The 26944-nt window shown below is 41.1% G+C and overlaps 1 protein-coding gene across 2 annotated transcripts in view; it reads left to right on the top strand.

Annotated features, from left to right (window-relative positions):
* Positions 1–26944, top strand: part of LOC126272978 (uncharacterized) — an 802883-nt gene that overhangs the window by 266072 nt on the left and 509867 nt on the right. The gene's annotated exons all lie outside the window — the stretch shown is intronic.

Genomic DNA, 26944 nt, shown 5'->3' on the forward strand with positions numbered 1-26944 from the left:
GGTCGCCAATGATTACGCACCATACATTTACAGTCCACGGTCGCTGACGCTCTATCTGTCTGAGCCAGCGAGGATTGTCCATGGACCAGTAATACATGTTCCGTAGATTCATTGCCCCGTGGTTTGTGAAACCCGCTTCATCGGTAAACAGGTAGAACTGCAACGCATTCTCTGTTAATGCCCATTGACAGAATTGCACTCGATGATTAAAGTCATCACCATGTAGTTGCTGATGTAGCTACACATGAAACGGATGAAAGCGGTGACGATGCAGTATGCGCATGACACTACTTTGACTCAGTCCACCGACTCTCACAATGTCGCGTGTACTCATGTGTGGGTTCATGGCAACAGCAGCTAACACACCAACTGCACCCGCTTCTCCCGTGACGGGCCTGTTACGGACCCGTTTGCGTGGTACGACCATACCTGTTGCATAGAGTTGGCGGTAGTTTTTTTGGAATGTGCGGCACGTTGGATGCTCTCTGTCCGGGTACCGTTCTGCATACACACTGCAGGCTTCAGCTGCATTTCGTCGACACTCGCCTTAGATGAGTCTCATCTCCGCCTTCTCAGAGTTCGAATACACCATGGTCACAGTTCCTACAACACTACACTATAACAGACGTCTGGTAACACGGTGCACTACAGTTGCTCTGCGTGCGGAGACAAATTCAAAATAACAAGTAGCAGCAAGCGCTACATGCGGACTCTGCGACAGCTAGAAGAAACCACAACAGTGCACTACAGCCGCACTCGTAAACACCGTCGTCATCATAAACATGTCACTGCAGATGCTGCTCGCCGACCGTGGCCCGTGTTTGTTACAAAACGTAACTGAACGTCGGAGGTTTCAAGCGTAAACTTTAGGTTACAATATCTCTGGATGTCATTAACATTTTACAATGCAACAAACGGCACTGATTACGCATTTGTTTATATGTTAAGATGTGCTAACAACACTAACGTGGTTCCATTTTTAAAAAAACGTAGGTTTCTGTTAAAAAACATAGTTCTGTGCATTTTTGTATGGTTTGTATTAAGCAATTACAATAGCCCCTCTCCTCACGTTGGGTTTGTGGAATCGGTTCGTCAGTATTTGATGTAGTTTACGAATGACTCACCCAGTATAGATCCTCTCGTAAATTATTCTGTATTGTAAGGTAAAATCGTTACATAACTAAGTATTTGGTGAACCAAATTTAATTGCCGTGAATTTGCTGCGTCCGGCAGTAAATATTGTGACAGGGAGGCCTATATGATTACCACTAAGAGGAGCTGATTTCGTTTACGAATTACATATAATGCGCGATCGGCTTTAGCCAGTCGATATTTTGTTCACTAAACACCCTTATATTTTCCACGTCTCTTCTAATCCTGTTGTGAGTAACCGTAATGAGTTTGAACTATATAAAGTTTCGTAATTCTGAAGTAAAATAATAAATAGGAAGGTAATGCAGATCTCGTATCTTGATTTCAGATATGCCTCTTTCATACTGTTAATTGGCAGAGGTACCAATTTCACCAGGCAGTAGAAGCGAGCCAGTAAGAGAGCAGCACATTGCTTACGTGGAAGTAATTAAAATAAATATTCTCGTTCCTGATACCACAGCTTTCATAGTCTAAACCATTTCTCTTCGTACTGGATGCTTGCAAAGCACCACCCTTTGGATTAGAAAACTACCTTCAGCTCACAGAAAGTAAAGTGGCTCGAAAACTCCGAGACGGCGGCTATTCGACGTTTTGCTCACTGGATTTGCCGTACTGTGGTGGTGGAAGGTCGCTTCCACAAAATACGACAATTTCATATGAGAAAGCAACATTTTGGCGTTTTTTGCATTGCTTATTAGGGTAATTGTTAGGAGGATTTAAGATGGTTTCCGGAAGGCGAATGTTGACAAATATGCAGCGTTAAAATATTTCGTATATTACGTAAAGTATTAAGAGCTTGTACGTAAGCGTTGGTGTCTCTAGAACCATAACTCCAAACAGTCACATCGCATTTTGTTAACCACGAAGTGTAGCAGTTACGAGTAAGGTCGTAAATAACAGTTAACAAATTTAACAGACACCAGGACAAAACCATTGGTGAGATTGAAGACCTCAACAACAAAAACAAAATTGAAAATAAGGAGTAGTAATTTCCTAATTTAGTTGAGCATCTTACTGTGCAAGAAAATTTTTCTTAAACTGAACGGTGTGTAGGAGATATTGAGTGTAAAATCACTTAATAAGGACGTACACGATACGGGTGATAGTTTCATTTGGGGGAGGGGGGGGGACTAAGTTTTGATGACTTCCGCAGTATTTCTTGGAATGCCCCGTAGCCCCACCTCCCTTACGTAACAACCTGACCACTTCCGCCGCGCTGCTGGTCCGTCATTCTGTATCCGCGAACATCGATCTGGCCGCCTCAATAACCTAATAAAATCCAGTGCCCTCTGAGGCGACTGACCTCGTCACGTCACGCCAACTGCCGACATCAGTCGCCACGTCACCGCCAGTCCAAAGGCAGGACGCGAACCGCGTGGCGGGTGACATTTACGATTCCTATGAACCGCATTGTCCACTAACACACAACAGTATTTCTACTCTTCATTAGACTATAAGGTGCGATGATTGATTTTGGTAAAACTACTCGCTATGTACCGACTCTAACCGGGATCTCTCACATCTGCAGGAATTTCAAGACAAATTCCATTATCCGCGTCCTGAGAAGTAACGGAAACATAGGGAAATCGAACTGAGACTACATGTGAGTCGCCGGCCGCAGTGGTCTCGCGGTTCTAGGCGTTCAGTCCGTAACCGCGCGTCTGCTACGGTCGCAGGTTGGAATCCTGCCTCGGGCATGGCTGTGTGTGATGTCCTTAGGTTAGTTAGGTTTAAGTAGTTCTAAGTTCTAGGGGACTGATGACCACCGATGTTAAGTCCCATAGTGCTCAGAGCCATTTGAACCATTTTCGATCTGTGACTCGTGTGCATTATGGAAAGCTTTTGTTTTCTTTTGAGGTGAAATTATTAAACAATGCACAATAATTACTTATTTCGATTGAGGCTATCACTGTAGATGACTTCTACAGTTAAACCGTGGATACTGTGTGGACATGGGACAACGGCTGGTCAAATACTTAACAATGGAATTCACCAAACTGCCATGCAATTGAGACATTATTTTATTTTCCCTACCAGTTTCCGCTATTCATTATGTCATCTTCAGGACCTTATGTAACTCTCAAAAATAATCGCTATTTGCCTACTGACTTCATAGACGTAGAATTCGACACCTTCATAACACCAGAATAAGACTTAGAAACCTATGGCTTTCGACTCCGTTATGCAGATAACGGAAAAATTCATCCAATAAATACAGAAGTAGAAGTATTAACAAGAGCATCAGACGTTCTTCTCTCATGAGCAGTACCTGCTGTAGGGGTTAAAATTGATGCCACACTAGGTCGACTAAATCAAGGAACATTTACAATAAACCGACTTGGACCATTTTTCGGCCAATGGTCAGATATTTGTGGAGCAAACCACAGATTTATATCAATTGTAATAGAAAGAACTTCAGTAAATTTATTCATCAAGTGATTACTAAGATAATCTAAGGAGTTACTTAAATATGTAACATTAGAGTATCAATCTAAAATAACTAAACAATTAGTACACCTTGAAACAGATGACTGAAAGTAAGCAATGGTCTCTTAAACCAAACAAAAGTAAATTACCGACTACTTCTGATGGGGAAATTTAAATCAAAATCCCTCAAATATCTCTCCCATAGGATTCTCTCTATTCATTATATTTCCAACTACTTTAATCCTATTAAATCAAATAAACATTTTCTCATTTAAACCTAACCTTATTAAAAGAGCAGAAAAAAAGAACAGTTGAGATAAAAAATCCAAACTGAAAATGATAACAAACTTATTCTCAACATTTGATCCATCAACTAATGTCTTTAACTTGTCATTAAATTGAATTATAGCTTTCTTAGGATTATTATTAATCTCATCAATGTTCTTACTTATCCCATCGTGGATTTATATTATCTGAAATAAATTAACTTAACCTTACACAACGAATTTAAAACATTGTTAGGACCTAAATCATTTAATGGAACAACATACACCTTTATCTCAATTTTCATTATAATACTATTCAATAATTTCATAGGACTACTGCTTTATATTTTTACTAGAACAACCCATTTAGCATTAACATTTGCAATCGCTCTACCTATATGATTAAGATTTACATTATTTGGATGAATTAACCACACTAATCACATATTTACAGACATTGTACCACAAGGAACATCCCCTGCATTAATATCGTTTATAGCATTAATTGAAACAATTAGAAATGTCATCCAACCAGGTACATTAGCAGTACGTCTAGCATCAAATATAATTGCTGGACACTTATTACTAACCTTATTGGAAAACACAGGACCATCTATAGCAGTAAAAATGTTTCTGAATGATTCAGTCAAATCTTGGAAGGAAGCGCATTACTCCAACATCCAGAAACATATGGCCCCAGTATGCCAATACCGATTTTTTGAGAGGTGCATATGGGTCCTGAAGAATAGCCGAAACTGATAGCAAAAATAAAATAACATCTCAATTGCTCGGCTGTTGGGAGAATTTCATTGTTAAATTGTTGTCTCTTCTGTCGTATAATGATGTGTATTCGTCGAGAACTTACAGTACAATAAACCATCAAATGAAAGATGCAGCAATACGGAGTAAGGAGATTTTTAGCCAATGCAAAGCAATATGCAGCAAAATACTTTTAGAAAAACTTAATGAATCATTGAGATACGTTCAATAAGCAACACAACATATTTTTTCTCGCAAACAAGGTTTGTTTCATTCAGGATTTAAATATACCATGTTATTTCCAACTCTCAGGGCTACAAGTAACTATTTTGCAACATAATTTACGTTCAACGCGAAGGTCTTACTCCACCATTCTGCGAGGACCTGGATGTCCGTATGGTACCACCGTACTGGTCAACGTCGGAGCCAAGGTATTGTTGCATCAATAACCTCCACATCATCCACGTGCTGTGTTCCCGCGGCGTGCATCCTTCATTGTGCCATACAGATGGAAGTCGGAAGGTGCGAGATTCTGGCTGTAGGGTGAATGAGGAAGGACAGTCCAATGACGTTATGTGAGCTCCTCTCCTCTACTCATACTTGAGTGAAGCCTCGTTTTGCCGTGGAACAGGAGATGGTATTTTGCATTTTTGTGATCAAAAAGCTGGGTCGTTTCTTCAACTTCCTGACGGATGCATAATACACTTTGGGATCGATCGTTGCACCACGAAGAAGGATATCAAAAAGAATAACGCCATCCATGTCCCAGATGACCGTCGCCATAGCTTTACCTGCGAATTGTGCGGCTTTAAACTGTTTCACCGGAGGAGGGGTGGTTATCGCCATTTCATGGATTGCCATTTTGCTTCCGGCTGGAAGCGCTAAACACACGATCCGTCGCTTGTGACGATCTTGGCAAAAAACTGCCACCATGAATCTCTGAACGCGCAAGAAATTCCTTACAAATGGCCCCTCGTTACTCTGTACCCCAACCGATGGACGAGTATGTCAGCGTTACCAACAGAGACGTCCTGCTAAGCCACGAGGTGTTTGACTGTGATCCACTAATCACCACAAATGAGTGTGTCCTGTGAGGTAACGGGCGAGTTGTGGCGCCCTGGAAATAACCTTAATCGGAATTGGCTTGACCGCACGTGCTGCTCAGCAAGCCAGGACCCAGCAGGTGGTCCAGATCGAGCCAGTGGCTGGGAATTTCTTGGTGACGCTGTGTCGATAAAAGACACTTGTATGCCGAGAGTACCAAAGATGGCGGACTTTGTGAAACCATCATGGCAGACAGTTCACAGTTAGTGTCGAAATTAATAGTAGCCAATTTCAAAATTTTAATCGTTCATCTGATTTTTTCGATCGATATGTCTTTAGAAAGCTATGAGTGTAAAGCTAAATTGATATGAGCTACAGGCATGTAACGCGAATAGTACGTGAGTTATTGGAGGTCAAAGTGGCCGATTACTATAGATCGCGTCAGGCCGTAAGTACTCCACAGTTATACGAAAAACCGGTAGCAGCATGGTTATCAATATATTTATTCGTCTATGTCTTAGTTTATATCCGATATATATGAAGAAATTTGTTAAATATTTACTGAGGTTTAGAAAGCACGGAGACATTGGGCTACTGGCCTACCTTTTGCTTCTATTCCTTTGATATATGTTTATTTGATTTGTTTATGAAACTAATAATGTGTGTTAGAGATTGATTATCGTCCAGCCGTAGGAATATTTGTTTAATTTCAAGTTATTTAATTGTAAATCCAGTATTTCGTATGTGTTAAAGTATGTTTGTGAGTTTGCGTTGGCTTCAAGAAATGGCCTAGAGCGCTCTAGCCAATCACAGCGCTCGTCATTTGGGAGACTGGATGTAAGTGGGAGAAGAGCATTGATTCGAGAGCGGACAGAGGAGTTTTGGAGAGTCCAGGAGAGTACGGCGCGAGGGATGCGCGGTCGCGGCAGAGACTTGGAGAGTGTGGAGCAGTTTGCGTGTGATCGCAGCAGATAGAAATACTTCATAGTGCCAACTTGTGCACTTGCAAGATTTCCGTGTCTTCTACAGTGCAGATGTAGTGTGCATATAAGTGAATATTTTGCGAGGATTGTTGTCGTTCATAACTAATTACATACAGTAGGACTGTGTTGTTTCCCTATTATTCAACTTATATTTTATTTAATTGCTGGACCATCGACACCAATAAGTGTTTTGCAGAAATATACAATTGCCGACTGATAAGAACCTTCGACCATTCGATTCATGTGTGTGTTCATTTTGTATGCTGAAGACTCAGAAGCATTTGGCTTGTAATGTGGCAACTACGTATCCCAACCCCTAGACAAAGACACCAGACAAAACTTTTAATATTTCAACTCTGAGTCAGAGGGTAAGTAGTTGACGTCCTTCATCACAATTTCATTTATTAATAGAAAGCCTGCAGTGCCCACGTTTCAACAAGGCGGGAGTCAACTGTGTGCGGCAGGCTGGCACGCGGAATATCGGACATGTTTACACGACCTTGTTGCGATGATGTCAGACGCATCGCCCAGCGTCCCAGTGCTTTTATGCACTACCAGGACTCCGTAGACATTCTGTAAGCGCCCGTAAATACTTTTGACGCACAGTTTCCTCACCAATAGGAACTCCATGAGAGCTCTCTGCTTGGAACGCACCTCCATTGAAGACGCCATTTGCTATTGCTTTCGACGAGCAGCTACATGGTTCTAAACGATATTACTTAGCTCAGAAGACAGAGTGATAAGCCAAAACATTTTTACACTGACCATACAGAGTCTGAAGCCACACAGGGCACTGCAGGCACCTGACGAGGACAGGATAGTGCACAAGCGAAGCACAAGCGAAGGGCAAATCAGACACTCCGGGATGATGATGGCATTGAAACAGAGGATGACACGCCTAAAGCTGAATGACTAAACACCTTTCTCCAAAGCTGTTTCACAGATGAAGACCGCAATGCTGTTCCTTCTCTAAATCCTCGCACAAACGCAAAAATGCCTGACATCGAAATAAGTGTCCAAGGAATAGAAAAGCAACTGGAATCACTCAACAGAGGAAAGTCTACTGGACCTGACTGGATACCAATTAGATTCTACACAGAGTGCGCGAAAGCACTTTCTCCCCTTCTAACAGCTGTGTACCGCAAGTTTCTAGAGGAACAGAATGTTCCAAATGATTGGAAAAGAGCACAGGTAGTCCCAGTCTTCAAGAATGGTCGTCGATCAGAAGCGCAAAACTATAGACCTATATCTCTGACGTCGATCTGTAGTAGAATTTTACAACATGTCTTTTGCTCGAATATCATGTCGTTTTTGGAAACCCAGAATCTACTCTGTAGGAATCAACATGGATTCCGGAAACAGCGATCGTGTGAGACCCAACTCGTTTTATTTGCTCATGAGACCCAGAAAATATTAGATAGAGGCTCGCAGGTATATGCTATTTTCCTTGACTTCCGGAAGGCGGTCCATACAGTTCCGCACTGTCGCCTGATAAAGAAAGTAAGAGCCTACGGAATATCAGACCAGCTGTTTAGCTAGATTGAAGAGTTTTTAGCAAACAGAACACAGCATGTTCTTATCAACGGAGAGACGTCTACAGACGTTAAAGTAACCTCTGGCGTGCCACAGGGGATTGTTATGGGACCATTGCTTTTTACAATATATATAAATGACCTAGTAGATAGTGTAGGAAGTTCCATGCGGCTTGTTGCGGATGATGCTGTAGTATACAGAGAAGTTGCAGCATTAGAAAATTGTAGCGAAATGCAGGAAGATCTGCAGCGGATAGCCACTTCGTGCAGGGACTGGCAACTGACCCTTAACATAAACAAATGTAACGTATTGCGAATACATAGAAAGAAGGATCCTTTTTTGTATGATTATATGATAGCGGAACAATCACTGGTAGCAGTTACTTCTGTAAAATATCGTGAAGTATGCGTGCGGAACGATTTGAAGTGGAATGATCACATAAGATTAATTGTTGGTAAGGCGGGTACCAGGTTCAGATTCACTGGGATAGTCTTTAGAAAATGTAGTCCATCAACAAAGGAGGTGGCTTACAAAACACTCGTTCGACCTATACTTGAGTATTGCTCATCAGTGGGATGTGTACCAGATCGGGTTGACGGGGGAGATAGAGAAGATCCAAAGAAGAGCGGCGCGTTTCGTCACAGGGTTATTTGGTAACCGTGATAGCGTTACGGAGATGTTTAGCAAACTCAAGTGGCAGACTCTGCTAGAGAGGCGCTCTGCATCACGGTGTAGCTGGCTATTCAGGTTTCGAGAGGGTCCGTTTCTGGATGAGGTGTCGAATATATTGCTTCCCCTTACTTATACTTCCCGAGGAGATCACGAATGTAAAATTAGAGGGATTCGAGCGAGCGCGGAGGCTTTCAGACAGTCGTTCTTCCCGCGAACCATACGCGACTGGAACAGAAAAGGGAAGTAATGACAGTGGCACGTAAAGTGCCCTCCGCCACACACCGTTGGGTGACTTGCGGAGTATAAATGTGGATGTAGATGTAGATTCTAATGCCGAAACAGATCGCGAATCGGGAACTCCTCTAACATTACGAGGTTATAAAAAGGGCAGGTTGTTACCACCAGGCGTGTAACGTGTGAAATTCTACCGAGTCCTTCCACCTTACAGTGACGTCAGCAATCTTACATCGTGTCTTACCGACATCTGAAAGGAGAGTAGTCTTGCGTAAGATCAGTTACGCGCAACACTGGGCGAAAGAATCCAAATAGATAACACTAACAATTATTCGATCTCTTTCAGACTCCAGGTACATATTTCTATGAACAATAAAACTACACTGTAAAAACCTGTGTTCAGTTATATCAGTACTTTTTGAGATATAGAATTTACCTGAAAGGCATAACTTTGGTGGTACTTCAAAACTGAAGTATGGGCAGTACTGTATTTGTTTGGATCTCATTTGAAAGTAAAACCAAATATTCAGCTCATGTATTCTGTTTTGCTAGAATTTTCCTTTCTGTCACTACAGTAGCTTGCTGACGTAATAATAACCGTTTCAAAAATTATTTAACTAGCTTAGCGCCCGCTGCTTCGCTCGCGTACACCGTGTGGTCTGCATAGACTTTTTCTTTATGTACGTACTCGAATTTTTATGTTGTTCAAAAATTACAACTATCTAAATTTTCACGCTAATCACGCCACAGGTATGTGGTCTTTTCCGTGACAAATAAGTGATTGTGGCAGAAGGAGTCCAAGGTTTCTTTTAGTAACTCCTTTTGCAATCTTGTGGTGACATTCCATAGAAACATTCATCCCATAAAACACATTTCCTCCTATCAAACAGAGAAGTTAAATGTCAATTTTCATAGATTTAACCTTAAAAACTTTGTAATATAACGAAAGAATTTCATAAAAATCTTCATCCCTATTTCTCCTCCCAAAGGGTAGAACTGCCAAAAATAGCGAAGCGCGTATTTTTTTTATTTCTAAGTCAGAAGTCAAATATCAGTTTTCATAGATCTATCTTTAAAATGCTTTAATAGTTATGTAATAATTATTTGCTTTCAAAATAAGTTTCCACTCACAATTTTACTCCGTTAGTGGTTGAATATCCAAAACTGTTCAGTCACGTATTTTTTAATACCTGACTGAAAAATGAAGAACCAGTTTTCTTAGGTCCAGATCGAAAATTCCCTTGATAGCAAAATTTTTTCCAAAGGCCTTTGATACCCTGTTCAGAAACCGTAAATGTGAAATTTGAAACAACACCCTCTCAATCGTCACCTACTGTATAAGATTATTACCCTCACTTTTTGCTAATCTCAGTTTTTTATCTTTACTAGTTTCGGCTAGGGGACGAGAGGTTAGCCGTGACATTACCTTTTATATTTAGAGGTTTATGTTGGGGTGTGTAAGTATCGTGTAGAGACAGAGAGAGTATATGTAGCACATATGTAAAGTTTTGAGATCTTACTTTATTAAAAACTATGTGTAACTTATGTGTGGGGAAGATATTGTGCAAGCATGAATCATGTGACGTACATTCCGGTGTGCATGCTTTTGTATAAAATCGCCCAGAGGATAAGTTAGATGTTAAATAAAATAATATTTCGTTTCTGAGGATAATCCTCATTTGTTTTCATCCAAATTAAATTTGCTTTCTTAAATACAGTTCATCTTTTATAAATTGCTGTTTGTAATCTTTTTGGATGACGTAGGAATTACCATGAGTATCTGAGTGCTGCAGTTGTTATGGTTGACTGCCTAAATCATTAGCCAATACGAATTAAGCAGTTCCATAGCTTTGAGTAGGGCTAGGTGCTATAATTCTGTGTTTCTAGCACTCCCTCTGGAACCGTGTTATTGTACACATCAGTGTCAAACGGCAGGTACACAAGTTTATGCCAGGATGAAGTAAATATTACATTTTGTCGGTTCCCGTGCCGTAATTATAAAGCGACTTCAGTATTAACATTTTAGTGGAAGTCTGGATTTTTAAGTGGTTTTGTTTGGAAGTTATTTGCGTGTGAACTTACCTGCCGTACACAAACACCGCGTGGGTTTTTTTGTGGACATCACTGAATATTTTAGTGAGAACTTCTTAAGAAAGTCTCTGAACGAATTGATGAGGTAACTCGCGAGTATCTGTGAATCAGGGACCGTCCAGAACGTAAGAACCATTAGAGTCGAACTAGAGAACTTCTGACTGCTTTTGTGTGGAGAACTTGTAGTAAAAAAGACATTAACTTGCACCATTGGTAATTTTGAAGTAAATAAATACTTGATAACCATATGAAGAATGTTCTGGAATGAATACAGCCTAATCAGATGACCATTAAAACGTCGTCAAGCAAGTTATTTAAACACTTAACACACCAAATGTTACGAACTTTCAGATGCTGTTTCCAAGCTTGAGTTATGCGGCCTTTGGTGGTAGATACTTAGTCGAAGTTTCTTCAACGCTGCTCTCATCCGCTGAACCAGTACCTGTGAACTCAGTGTGAAGGGGGCGAACCTCAAGAAACTTACCGAGGAGAGTGGACTGTTTTGTCACATAAGGATGAGAAGTTATAATCCGTCACCCCAGAGGTGCCTAGGCACGGACATCCCGAAACCGGCGAAGCTGGTCGGCTGCTCGCGTGCTGCTATCGTAAGCATATTCGGAGAGTCGTGGAAACCACTATTGCGACCGTCACAAAGTCCTATAACATTGCCAGTTAGTCATAATTGAAAATATTAGTCAATATTTTTCGCCAAAAGTTAGACACCTCTACTTTTCTAAAACATTTTGGGGTACTTTCCAAAAGAAAATAGTTGCCAACTGCCAGCTGGTACGGAAAAATACATAAGTATCAACTAACATTACAAGAAATTTTGAAGAAAAATAATTTTATACTTTAGCCTGTGGGAAAAGCAGAACTATTAACATATTTGATCTGCAAAAAGAATAAATATTCTTAAAGTTTATAGAGGCACGCGATAAATGTTTTATCGTTTAAACATGAAAGTTTTCTGTGATAAATAAATAAAATAGCATAACAGGTGTGAAACTGTTCCGCCTGTGTAACGAAAAACTTCGTCCCTCATAAATTTCTATTCTGTTGCACTTCGTAAAAACTTCCAGCGAGAAATTTGTTAAGAAACTATAAAATTAATTTTTACAAAGTCTGGGACTACGTTATTCGTGAGAAACTACGTGCGCGATAGCGTGCAAGTACTTGCGTAAAGCAGCCAGCGTTTTAGTTCTGTCTTCTGGCTTTAATAGGAACGAGAATATTCCCAACCTCCCAAAAATATTGTATCTGAAACTCTTCCTGATCATTATACGCTTCACCTATTGCCCAAATTGACGATACATTCTACACAGAATTAACTGTAATAATAATAGTTCCGCTGAAGTCAAGCAACATATATTTGTGAGTGTGCTTTTTGAGACCGAAGTTTTATACAAATATATCTCAAGACTGTCATTCTCAGCATGCAGTTTAGTGTGTTCTAAATATAGCTTCCTTTTTGGTGCTGAAAATATTGTGTATTGAACAAAAAATATTGTCCATCACTTTCTGAATTAAAAACCAAGCGAGCGGAATAGGCAAACAACACAATTCTCTGAGCCAGAATAAATAATTTTTCAGTGAAATATCTCTGTATTTTTTTATCCTTCCGACAATTTCCTCGGTCGTAGTAAGAGAGTAAAGTTATAAGCAATAAGATTTTGCCGAAATCATCAAATTCCGTTTTCATTTATATCGCTTTCTTGGAGAATAAAAAGACATGTTCGCATCTAAAAATTCTGACTATGTTACTGCGCTGTTAACAAGTAATATAGACGCTTCCGTATCAATGTCCTGCTGTAATTGTATGAATCTGTTCAAAATTTAATTATTACTGGTTTCTTTACTACTGTTGGCCGTATCAGTAAGAAAACTTCAGTATGTTCGAATGTCCTTTCGCCCTCTACACACACCGACTGGTGCAGCCCTCTTTACGCATGGGCCCTTACTCCTGTAGTTCTCGCACTCATAAACACACGTCAGAGCACCATTCCGCTTGACCAAATGAAATTGAGCCGTGCTGCGGTTCGCGTTCGTGCTGTTTGTAGGTTCCTGCCCTCTGCTGGAGGCCAGATCGTATCCTTTAGGTGGTATGGTTGCGGTTGTTTGTCTTCTTCTCGTCTTGACTGGCGCCACTCGTTTAGCTGGCGTTGCCGTTCCGCTAGTGGCAGCAGAGGCAGTTATCGAAACGTAGCAGCTGTTGCCCTCTGTTTGGGGCGACGTCGTTGTTTTTCCGAGTCGTGTGAGTGTGGCAGTTCGGTTGGGGACTCAGGAGGAGCCAGTCCGCGTAGTGTGAAAACACGCCAGGACCGCTGGCGGTACCCATGGAATCCCACCCGTGTGGGCCCCATAGTACGTATGTGATGATGTAACAGATTATCATCGCGCCATCATGTGCAGTTTGGTGGATCTGCGTACCGCTTATACTTGAAGATCCTACTGTGTTAAAGGTACTTGATTAGACGGTGTGGTTACTCAACTGTGAATTAATAAAGCAGTGAAGAGATTTGTTTCAGTCTGCCAACTGTCGTCAGAGTTGTCACAGTGAGTTTAGTGTGCGTTTGGTGCTTAATGAATCTAATGTCACTCATTTAGTACTTGGTTTTGGCTCGCTTTGCTATGGTTACCTCAATGACGTGTGGTTGCTGATTCCGCGGTTGGCTAAATTTCGGTTTTTCCTAGCACGAACATCGAGTGCGGTTTTAGTTGCTGTTAGTTTGTCTGGTGTCCTATAGTGTGACTTTTTTGTTTCAGGTTTTGAGGAATCGGACGGAAATCTGGTAGTGGATCCTTTCTCGTTCTGGGCGCTCTAAACATAGTATTCTGGGGACGTAGTGCAGCCCACCGGTTCCGGCTTTGGCGTATTGATCCATCGTTGCATTTGGTTTATCGCTCGTGAGATAGCTTCAGCAAGATTATCATTAGTCATTCATTAGACTGCCACTAGTGTGAGTTACCATCTTGTGAATTTAATGCAACTCTTGGCTGCTTAACCCATCGCTCGCGGAAGTGTTGGTTGCCGGACCTAGTCAGAGGTCGTTTCCTGGAGCACCGTCTGTGACTGGTCCTTGTGTTTTACTATTGTGTTATTTATTATGGTTATGTATGTCTAGGTAATAGTTCCAGTCACTTTCTGGAATAAATCTAGCAGTGTAAGGGTTGTGTTACAAGGTTACCATCATCTTCTTTCACCCGCTTGGTGGTCAGATAATTGTTTCTTTAAATTAACATTTGCTTGTATTTGCAGCTTTAATGCAGGTTTCTAATTTTTTTTTATGTAATTGACATTCCTGGCGTGTAAGGCCTTCAGCCGTGATCACAGTGGCCTGTTTGTTCCTAAACATTAACTGTTTTTTATGGTGATTTGCCAAACTGTAACGCAATGAAGGCACTATTATTTACGCAGTTGATTATTCCTTCCTTAATAACGTTTGGTACTTTTTTATTTATTGTTGAGTCTGGAATTGCTATATTAAAAAGAAATATGTGTAACTGTAAAAGGCAACTAATAGGAGCTAATTACGGCCCCATCCACAATCGTAATCATGGTGCCTTCTCTTTGCTACCAGGTTACAGAAATCACTTGGAAAGAAAGTGCAATTAGCTGGTGCTGATCTCCTGCACTGTTAACAGTGTACTACTTACAGAAGTATGACACCGCAATTTCCATTGTGCTAGCTGTCAGTTAGTGCCTGTTAGACCGCCTCTGCAACTCCAACTTCTTCGTGTAACGGCTAACGACGAATGTCAACACACAGTAACCCAAGTTCCATACACCAGTTTCTATTTCAAATCAGTATACATGTCGACTTCTGGTCCTACGAACTGCGATTTCATGACAACATTAGTTTTCTGTTCTCATTTGTAGAAAGCTGCTGCAGAACCGCGTCGAATGCCTCGGGCATGGATGTGTGTAATGTCCTTAGGTTAGTTAGGTTTAAGTAGTTCAAAGTTCTAGTGGTTACCAACCATTGACATGAAAAGTTTCACAACTCAGAATGTGCCACTCTTTTTGACTGATACATGCAACATGCCAGTTGCAACGCTGAAGTGACACTCTCCCTGTAGTGGCACATCAGGAAATATCCTACAACGCTTCAGGAAGTATCCTACTACAAAACTGACGCATATGTCAAGACGTAGACATACTGTGATATAGATATGGAACGTTTTTCGGGCATGATGGGGCTCTCTACAGGTATTTTCTGGTGACCAATGCCGCTTCTCGACCTGTTTCACTTTTCTCACCAGGGTGCCATATGTGATTAGATTAGACTCAAATTAAGTTCCATAGGGAACCCGTGGTCTAGGGGTAGCGTCTTTGATTCGTAATCAAAACGTCTTTGGTCCCAGGTTCGATCACCGCCACTGCCTAAATTTTGATAAATAATCAGCATTGGAGGCCGAAGACTTCCGGCATAAGACGTCAGCCTCATTCTGCCAACGCCCTTGTTAAAGAGGGCGGAGGAGCGGATAGAGATTCAGGGCACTCTCTTGTCCTAGAGGTGGGAAATTGCCCCTAAAGGCAGAAGAATCAGCAACCATCAACGACATGAGGATGCAGAAGGCAATGAAAACCACTGCATTAAAGACACGTAACGTGTATCCACAGGACACGTGGCCTGCTGTTGAAGAAGTGTCATGATGATCTCTCCATTGGCAAAAGATTCCGGAATAGTCCACCATTCAGATCTCCGGGACGGGACTGCCAAGTGGGAGGTTACCATGAGAAAAAGCTTGAATGATCAACGAAAGGATAATGTTCTACGAATCGGGGCGTGGAATGTCAGAAGATTGATGTGGTAGGGAAACTAGAAAATCTGAAAAGTGGAATGCAAAGGCTCAAACTAGATATAGTAGGGGTCAGTGAAGTGAAGTGGAAGGAAGACAAGGATTTCTGGTCAGATGAGTATCCGGTAATATCAACAGCAGCAGAAAATGGTATAACAGGTGTAGGATTCGTTATGAATAAGAAGGTAGGGCAGAGGGTGTGTTACTGTGAACAGTTCAGTGACCGGGTTATTCTAATCAGAATCGACAGCAGACCAACACCGACAACGATAGTTCAGGTATACATGCCGACATCGCAAGCTAAAGATGAACAGATAGAGAAAGTGTATGAGGATATTGAAAGGGTAATCCAATATGTAAAGGTGGACAAAAATCTAATAATAATGGGCGACTGCAATGCAGTTTTAGGGGAAGGAGTAGAAGAAAAGGTTACAGGAGAATATGGTCTTGGGACAAGGAATGAAAGAGGAGAAAGACTAATTGAGTTCTGTAACAAGTTTCAGCAAGTAATAGCGAATACCCTGTTCAAGAATCACAAGAGGAGGTGGTATACTTGGATAAGGCCGGGAGATACGGGAAGATTTTAATTAGATTACATCATGGTCAGACAGAGACTCCGAAATCAGATACTGGATTGTAAGGCGTACCAGGAGCAGATATAGTCTCAGATCAAAATGTAGTAGTGATGAAGAGTAGGCTGAAGTTCAAGACATTAGTCAGGAAGAATCAATACTCTAAGAAGTGGGATACGAAAGTTCTAAGGAATGACGAGATACGTTTGAAGTTCTCTAACGCTATAGATACAGCAATAAGGAATAGCGCGGAAGGCAACACAGTTAAAGAGGAATGGACGTCTCTAAAAAGGGCCATCACTGAAGTTGGGAAAAAAAACATAGGTACAAAGAAGGTAGCTGCGAAGGAACCATGGGTAACAGAAGAAATACTGCAGTTGATTGATGAAAGGAGGAAGTACAAAGATTTTCCGGGAAAATCATAAATACAGAAATACAAGTCGCTCAGAAATGAAATAAATAGGAAGTGCAGGGAAGCGAAGACGAAATGGCTGCAGCAAAAATGTGAAGACATCGAGAAAGATATTATTGTCGGAAGGACAGACTCATCATACAGGAAAGTCAAAACAACCTTTCGTGACATTAAAAGCAACGGTGGTAACATTAAGAGTGCAACGGGAATTCCACTGTTAAATGCAGAGGAGAGAGCAGTTGGTTGGAAAGAATACATTGAAAGCCTCTTTGAGGGTGAAGATTTGTCTGATGTGATAGAAGAAAAACAGGAGTCGATTTAGAAGAGATAGGGGATCCATTATCAGAATCGGAATTTAAAAAAGCTTTAGAGGACTTACGGTCAAATAAGGCAGAAGGGATAGATAACATTCCATTAGAATTTCTAAAATCATTAAGGGAAGTGGCAACAAAACGACTATTCACGTTGGTGTGTAGAATATATGAGTCTGGTGACATACCATCTGAATTTCGGAAAAGCATCATCCACACAATTCCGAAGACGGCAAGAGCTGACAAGTGCGAGAATTATCGCACAATCAGCTTAACAGCTCATGCATCGAAGCTGCTTACAAGAATAACATACAGAAGAATGGAAAAGAAAATTGAGAATGAGCTAGGTGACTATCAGTTTGGCTTTAGGAAAAGTAAAGGCACGAGAGAGGCAATTCTGACGTTACGGCTAATAATGGAAGCAAGGCTAAAGAAAAATCAAGACACGTTCATAGGATTTGTCGACCTGGAAAAAGCGTTCGACATTATAAAATGGTGCAAGCTGTTCAAGATTCTGAAAAAAGTAGGGATAAGCTATAGGGAGAGACGGGTCATATACAATATGTACAACAACCAGGAGGGAATAATAAGAGTGGACGATCAAAAACGAAGTGCTCGTATTAAGAAGGGAGTAAGACAAGGCTGTAGCCTTTCGCCCCTACTCTTCAATCTGTACTTCGAGGAAGCAATGATGGAAATAAAAGAAAGGTTCAGGAGTGGAATTAAAATACAATGTGAAAGGATATCAATGATACGATTCGCTGATGACATTGCTATCCTGAGTGAAAGTGAAGAAGAATTAAATGATCTGCTGAACGGAATGAACAGTCTGATGAATACACAGTATGGTTTGAGAGTAAATCGAAGAAAGACGAAGGTAATGAGAAGTAGTAGAAATGAGAACAGCGAAAGATTTAAAATCAGGATTGATGGTCACGAAGTCAATGAAGTTAAGGAATTCTGCTACCTAGACAATAAAATAACCAATGACGGACGGAGCAAGGAGGACATAAAAAGCAGACTCGCTATGGCAAAAAAGGCATTTCTGGCCAAGAGAAGTCTACTAATATCAAATACCGGCCTTAATTAGAGGAAGAAATTTCTGAGGATGTACGTCTGGAGTACATCATTGTATGGTAGTGAAACATGGACTGTAGGAATACCAGAACAGAAGAGAATCGAAGCATTGGAGATGTGGTGCTATAGACGAATGTTGAAAATTAGGTGGACTGATAAGGTAAGGAATGAGGAGGTTCTACACGGAATCGGAGAGGAAAGGAATATGTGGAAAACACTGATAAGGAGAAGGGACAGGATGATAGGACATCTGCTAAGACATGAGGGAATGACTTCCATGGTACTAGAGGGAGCTGTAAAGGGCAAAAACTGTAGAGGAAGACAGAGATTGGAATACGTCAAGCAAATAATTGTGGATGTAGGTTGCAAGTGCTACTCTGAGATGTAGAGGTTAGCACAGAAAAGGAATTTGTGGCGGGCCGCATCATACCAGTCAGTAGACTGATGACCAAAAAAAAAAAAAAGCATAAAATGAAATGATTCTCGTGTGTGTGGAATATGTCAGAAAGTATAACATGAAAACATAAAACATCTGAATATAATACTTACTACCATGATCATTTGTCAGGAGATTGTTGAAATAGGTGGATACAATGTGGTGAACATGAACAGCTAGTATTTGCAGAATTAATGCACTGTCAGAATGAAACAATGTTATGCGCGATTAACAGATTTATCGTACACAAACACTTAATCTTGATTGTCATGTCCCAGAGCTTTCAGGCCTTACATGTGACAGACATTTCTACTTTAACTGGCTTAACAGTCCCTGTTAAGATATTCATCAATAGAGTAGAAGTATTTACCTATCAAAAAGTCTTTCAAACTCTGTTTAAACCGTGTTTTATCTGAAACCAAGTTTTGAATAGTCAATAACTGAATTTATTATCGAGTTGTAAGCCCAGGAATTTAACACTAACAACCTCTTCGATCTGTGCTCATATTTTCGAAGGAAATCTCTTACTGTTTCTGAACTGCATATAGTGGGTCTTTTCAGAGTTTAATGACAGTGAATTAACCTTAAACATTTATTAATGTCACTGAAAATTTGATTAGCGGCTGTTTCTAAATCTGTACCTGGCTCGGTATTTGTTGCAATGTTTGTATCATCCGCAAAGAAAACAAACTTACTAACTTTCAATGTAACACACGAGAGGTCATTATTGTACACAAGAACAAGCAATGGATCCAAGGGGGAGCCTTGAGGATCACTACATGTAATTCATTCCAAACGAGATAAAGACTGTCTGCTTATTGCACAGGTATTTTGCAATGACACACTTTGTTTCCTGTTAAGACTGAAACCATATCGCAGCATTCACGGTAGCACAGTAATTTTCTAATTTACTTAAGAGAATGCTGTGGCTCACATAGGCAAAGGCTTTTAGCAGGTCTCAGAAAATGCTAGTAGCCTCTAATGGTATTTTTTGTACCAGAAACGCAAATTTACGAAACTAACAAGCCAACGTCACACTCGCACACCAAGTAAGAACCGAAGCGTCAACAAACAACACCCGCCTTGCCGCACAGATAATACGACCAGCGCCGCCCTTTCAGATGGCACCAGAGCCGCTGGCTGTGCACACATCCGCCGACCTGAAGAGCCACTTGATTGATAGTCTTCCGACAGAGCGACTATTTCCTCTCTGCGCGCCAACCAGGATCGCCCACGTGACAACGAACCAGGGTTATAGCGTCGCCATTTCCAGCTATCTGCGACAGCCATTTGTCACGGGTCGGGCGCCTGTCAGACGGCGGACCAATGTGTTGTGGCCGAAGGGTCGAGAGGGGTGGGATGAGGGGGGGGGGGGGGGGGGAGCAGAGGGCTGGATCTAGGGTCGGTGCCATTGACTGCCGAACAAACAAGCGGTGCGTCGTCCTTCCGAAATTGCGTGCAAGCGATTTGTACACAAGGACAACGCGTGAATGTCTTTCTCTTCGATTTACCCGGCTGCTCTGCTCATAAATATTTCTGCAGATTTCCACAAGAACAGTAGCCTTTGATTAACGACAACGTTGAAAAACCAGCTAGCAGGTCCTGGTTACATCTCTTCAATCGTCAAAAAAGGTTACGTGATTCCTTAGATATTTTGAAAGAGGAAAACATTGATAATGTCACTGGTGACTCCATGTAAAATAGCAAGAAGTAGCAAGTGATAAGTTACAGGTACCGACACCAGTAATGTGTCACATACTTTATTTGTCTGCAAGATACGACTATCTATGTATCAGAAACACACTCTCTTGTTACATAACTTGCATCACATGACTGAATCAAGAGTGCATATACGGTCTTGATATGTGAGCTCGCGTATCCATTTGCTGTGTGTGTTTGATGTGTGTGTGTGTGTGTGTGTGTGTGTGTGTGTGAGTGTTTCGTAATGTGTACTTGTATTGATGTTAAGGATGTACTCTGAGTTGGAGCTATAGTCTAAAATATTGTTGAAATCGAAGTGTGTTTTACAAGCTATATTTACGTTAGCGATACTAGATCTTACAGATTACATATGACTGGTTATTGCAAATACATCGTTAGATGTGATGATAAAATGAGTTATAAATTCTATTTTTGCAGTTCATAAGTATTTTCATCTAGTGATTTTGGCGCTCACGTTGATGCATTAGGTCTTGTGACTTCTGATAGAAGTCATCATAAAAAGTTTCAGTTCCTCTCACTGACGGAGTTTGCAATCGACCTTGTCACATCAGTTAAGTATGGCTTATTTGAATCACTTTTGCTTTCATATGGCAGTTTCACTAATCTCCAGTTAACGTATTTCTTCTTCATACGTATGGTTGCCACTACTTCCTTTCCTTGCGCCTCTGTCCTGCGTCTTTTCGGAGTCTCCACGGTTACGAACTACTTGGGCGTTGTTAATTTAAGGGGTGGCTGGATGCCCAACCTTTCGTCACCGCGTTACCCCACTCCCTCTCGCGATACGCGCCACCGCTCCCCCCTCCCCCCCCCCCCCCACCACAGGAAAGAATATATGTACCCCAACTGTCTACGTCAAATGTTACTCATGTGAAAAAAGATGAACTTTTCTCAAGGTTCGCGATTCCTGTAAGTGAGGCAGGAGTTAGGTACCCGCCAAGTATTCACCTACTCGGATGTTCTAAACAGCCTGAAAACCTCATCCCGTCCAGTCAGCACGCTGACCCTCGGCGTTAATCACCTGGGTGGACACGATTCTGGACCAGCGGACCTCCTGGTCCCTGATAGGGTGCGTAACACATATAGCTTTGATGGTGGGTTATATACATTCATTCATTTCTTTGCTTCTTTATGTCTATATTGAGTACCTCATTCCATTAATATACCTATAGTTGTCCAGATACCCACAGTTTTGATTTTCAAATGTAATGTCAACGTTGATAAAGATCAATAATGATTAATAATAATGAGGGAATGGCATTCGTGGCCTGGAGACCCCTCATGGGTCGGTTCGGCCGCCGCTCCACAAGTTCTTTAACGCCACTACGGCGACTTGCGAGTGAATGAGGATGAAATGATGATGAAAGACACACAACCACCAGGCATCTCGAGGCCACCGGGAATCGAACCCGAGACCCCGTGCGCGGGAAGCTAGAACGGTACCGAAAGACCACGAGTCGCGGACGATAAAGATCAATACGAGTACTCCCTTAATGCTGTGTTGGTCATTAAACAAGGAGCCACAAGCTGATAAATCAATGACTTTATTTGACACGTTTCGGGTAAAACCCATCAGCATATTGTGTGCAAACCAAAAGTACACAGGAAGTAACAGAAACTGTAACTATACACAGAATACACAATAGTATGGAACCAGAACTATCGTCAAAATTAGACAGCTGCAATGCGCACCATGAACATGTTGATAATCAGTCACATAAACAGAGTATGTAACAAACAAACTTTTCATTGTAGACTAACTGACTAGCTACAACGCGATAACCCGTTCATTGTTTTGTAGTTTTATACTCCTGTATATTCTTTGTGTCGTTACATTTTCTACTATTTGCTATGCATACTTGTTACGGACCCCTCTGGCCTATATGCATTCAGTGATTCGATAGGGAAGGATATCAAACGGCCGTTCTATCTTCTCCGGACGGATACTAACCCAAAACTGTTGTAAATGGTCCTTCATACCCCGGATACTAGATATAGAACAGAGTTCACTTCACAGCTGCTACCACACAAGTTACATCAGGGACATATTTTGTGAAACTGTGGCCATGGGAATACCTCAACATCACACAGGCAGTTCAGAGAGACACGTTCAAAGTGTCGATGCGCATTGTACTGCTGAAAAATGGCGTTACGATACTGTCACATGAGAGGTAACACCAGAGGGCTGAAGAAGTCCATGCCATACAGTTTTGATTATAGAAGTTCCTCAGTCACTACCAGCAGTCACTTGCACGGTGATAGGCCCCCACTCCAAGTTGCTTAACAGTAACAGTGCTGTACTTTCTTCTTTTTGATTATAGAAGTTCCTCAGTCACTACCAGCAGTCACTTGCACGGTGATAGGCCCCCACTCCAAGTTGCTTAACAGTAACAGTGCTGTACTTTCTTCTTTCAACGATTAACTGAAGTATTTAATCTGTTAGCCATAGTTGCTTCACAGTTACCCTCTTTTTATGTAAATTTTTCTTTCCGGCTTCTGTGGTTGCCCTTTTTAGTGATGTTAATTCTTTTTCAATTGAACTGCTTACTGAGCTATCCTTATAGCAGTTTCTATAGCCTCGGAGAACTTAGTACTTCCGAATCCCTCTTCTTTACATATTGTTTCTTGCAGTGTAGTGTCTTAAACTTCAGCATGCTCTTAACCAGTACTGAATTGTATCCTGAGTTTACGTCTGCTCCTGGATACGCCTTACAACCCAATATAGGATTTCGGAATCTCTACCTAATTGTGATGTAATTTAACTTCTCTCCGTAGTTCTCGATGTTTTCCATGCATACTGTCTACTCTTATGATTCTTGAACACAGTATTCGCTATTGCTAGCAAAAATGTTTTGCAGAAGTCAATTATACTTTCACCCCCCTCATTCCTACTACCAAGCCCATATTGTCCCATAATCGTTTCTACTACTCCGCCCACAACCGCATTTTGGTCCCCATGACTACTAGATTTTCATCTTCCTTTATGTACTGAATAACATGTTCAATAGGTCAGCTCCTGCTTACTAACAAGCAAAATGTTTTGGCAGTAGTACTGGTACAGATATGTAGATGATATCCTTTAAATATGGAGAGGTTTCAATAGACCACTCCATAAATTTGTGGAAAATATGAGCCAGTTTCACACTAACATAAAGGTCAGCAAGGAGAAGACAAAAGAGAGTAATCATAAATTTAAAATTTACCGGAAAGATTCCTTCACTGACACTTTCATCCCGCTTCCTACAAACTACAAACATGCAGCATTCCATCACATGATCCAGCGTCTGCTTTTTATCCCTATGCCCCAAGAAGACTTTGACCATAACTTACCACAATACAAACAAACGCCATAGATAATGAATTTTACACCAACAACATTGATAAAATTTTAGGTAAAAAGATAAAGAAGCAAGCCAAGCTCCTACCGTCCCCAATGAAAAACACAGACAAACAGAAAAAAAAATCGTGCAGATTATCTTTTATACGAAAAATATAAAATGGCGTAAGTAACATATTCAAGGCAAAGGGTTTATCTCTGTTTTTCTATGTCCTCAGACAATAGGTAGTTTCTTCTTCAATGCAAAAGACGAAACAAAAGCTATCTCAAAATGTGGGGTTTATATAGTCACATGCCGTCAGTCCTGCTACATTGTACAGACAGGGAGGTCAATCTGTACCCTGTTAAGGAACACCACAGAAGCTGGAGATTGAAAACGTTTGAATCAGCTTTCACAAAATATTGCCTGAACAATAATTTTAAATACACAATAGATGAACAAGTCCTACAGACACAGGAAAAGGAGGCAAACTCGACCAGCTAGAAATTTCAGAAACTACAAAACAGATTGGTATATCCCCACACCTATTATTGAACGGGATAACCCAGTTAAATTACTGACCTCTTTTAGATGAGATCACAAACCCAGGACAGAAGCAAAACGTTGGGCCCCAACCTATCGTACTTAAGACTACCTTGGCTGATGCATAACTTTATTCGGCTCACTGTAGTATAATTGGTGAATGTGTAATAATGGATGTAATTTGTTAAAAATAGTGATAGATGTAACCGTACATTTGGCTATGGATCGAAAACTCAAGAAGCAGAGATTATCTTTGCCTGGCTATCATGTTTATCTGTGCATTATCATTCTTGGTAATCAATAATGCACTTGAAAATAGGCTTATAGCCCGAACCTAGGCTGTGCAATAATATTAATAATGAAATGTGAAACTTGGCTAAAAACAGTGTTAGTTTAAACAGGACATTTATCAATTTTGTAAAAAGCAAAGAGAACGTTTACTTCACTGAAGATACTCAGAATCTTATATCTATGTTGTGAACACTTTGGTGATGTTATTAGCTCCATTAATGCTAGTTGATCGTTGGATGTTGGTTTTGAAAAGAAAGGGAGGTCGGACATATTGCTCCGAAACTCTCCACTTACTATTCTCATGAGACTGTGACATCAAAAGCCAATCCCAGTAGAACTGTAGTTTAAGGTGACGTCGAATATTACTGGTGGTGAAATAGAGATTTCGTGGTAAGTCCGTGATTTTACAATGACTTCAGTAATCCCACTCATTTAGAGACGACGACCTGGACCAACTAATATCATAATTTCAAGAAATTTAGTCTATCCTAGACGCCTGCACAGATTCCAAAAGATTACTGCAGTCTGATATATAGTAGCCATACTATGGCTACATTTACGTCACAAAATAGTGCAAATTAGTAAGATGCACATTGTGACTTTGTTCAATTATTGATTGGTACTCGGTTGTATGAGCATGTTGTCAGGTGGGCAGTTAAATCCAGTCTTCCTAGATTTATGTAACGCTTTCTATATTGGACTACATCACCGACTAATAATAAAGGAACAGCACTGACTGACACTGCTGTTCTGTGCATGAAAGCACAGCCGATCGACGATACCAAGGAAATGCAGAAAGACATGGAATAAACTTGAGTGTAAGATGATGTCTGTAACAAATCACAGGGAATTGTATATTATCTGGTCACTGTACTAGTGGAGACAACTCTGATCACGCTGCATCGTGTAACTGTGTAAGACTAATACCAATAAACTTTGAAGATTTTGGAGGATCACCTAAAATAGGCATTACGAAAGGAAATGAGGGCAGATTTGTTGGAAGGTTTCTGGGAGAGGCGGGTGCATCACACATTATACTAGTACGGCTAAATATAGAATCTTGCAGCAATGTTTGGAGTCTTTGTCAGGTATGTGTACAACAGACTTCAGACGAATCCAGACCCGCAATGGTAGGATCGTAACAGTTTGGGGTAGCCCACACTAAAGTGTCACTGAAATGCTTGGGGATCTGTAATCGGAATTCGTATAACAAACACGACGTAGTACTGCGAACCCCAGTTGGGTACATTTAGAAACATTCGAAGATTACAGTGCGACGATTATGTTAACTCGAACTTGTATCTTGAGGACCATGAGAAAAATATAAAAGCGATTATGGCGCGTGAAGATTCACACAGGCAGTTATTTTTCCTCGTCCATACCATGACTGTAATGGAAAGGTAAGGCAATAACGTTAGTACAATTAACACCCAACCACGCGATGGATCGTGGCTTGCCGCGTATTTCTGCAGAATTGGGCTACGAAATTTGCTTCTCCAGTTCTTCAACCATGTCTTGGACCACTGTATGGGAAACCATGTCTTAGAGGGCAACATACACGCCAAGATCGAGCTCTTTGACTCAGAGATTGCTTATTGGCGCGATAGCTATTGCCTTAGATCAGCAGCAAATTGTGATGGTGCACCATCATGCACGTTGCACATTACGCAACTACGAACCACGGATGCATTTAGAAATCCGATTAAGTGGGGATATAATCAAAAAGTCTATATTAGATGCATTCAGACAGAAACGATCCGGAGGCTCTAAAATGAAAACCGCTGTAACTATCGTAATGTCATTGTCTACGCAATAAGGTGTGGTCCCTATAATAGAGCTGAAGCCCCTGACTCGCTGTTTGAAGCACATGGGTCCACAACGACTCATATGTCGACCGCCCACTGCTCCCAGCAGTGCTGAGAACATAGAAATGGAGGCTTTAAAAGTAGCGCAAAGGAGTGTTGTGCCCTTCCTTACAGCTAAAGGAGCGCAGCTAGAGGAAATTCATAAAGTGCGCAGAGACTCTGAATTTTTGTTATGTCTCCGAGGCTCAGCCTCGACCTACGGGGCAGTTTCTGCCGCCATATCTCCCCAACATTCAGTAATGAGAGGACACACCTGCTGGGCAATGTTGGTATCGGTAATGTCATGCTGGGTTCAATATCGTACGACATCCACAAACGACATCAGTCCTTTCTGGAATTGCTTGTACCACACCTTGATCCTTGTAGTGTACATGCATTGGTCTCCGCGTACTTGTGTCATTATTTGATGAATTTCCGTTCTCTGCAGGCCTTACACTGTA

The sequence above is a fragment of the Schistocerca gregaria genome, chromosome 5 (genome assembly GCF_023897955.1).
Source record: "Schistocerca gregaria isolate iqSchGreg1 chromosome 5, iqSchGreg1.2, whole genome shotgun sequence".
Lineage (NCBI taxonomy): Eukaryota > Metazoa > Arthropoda > Insecta > Orthoptera > Acrididae > Schistocerca > Schistocerca gregaria.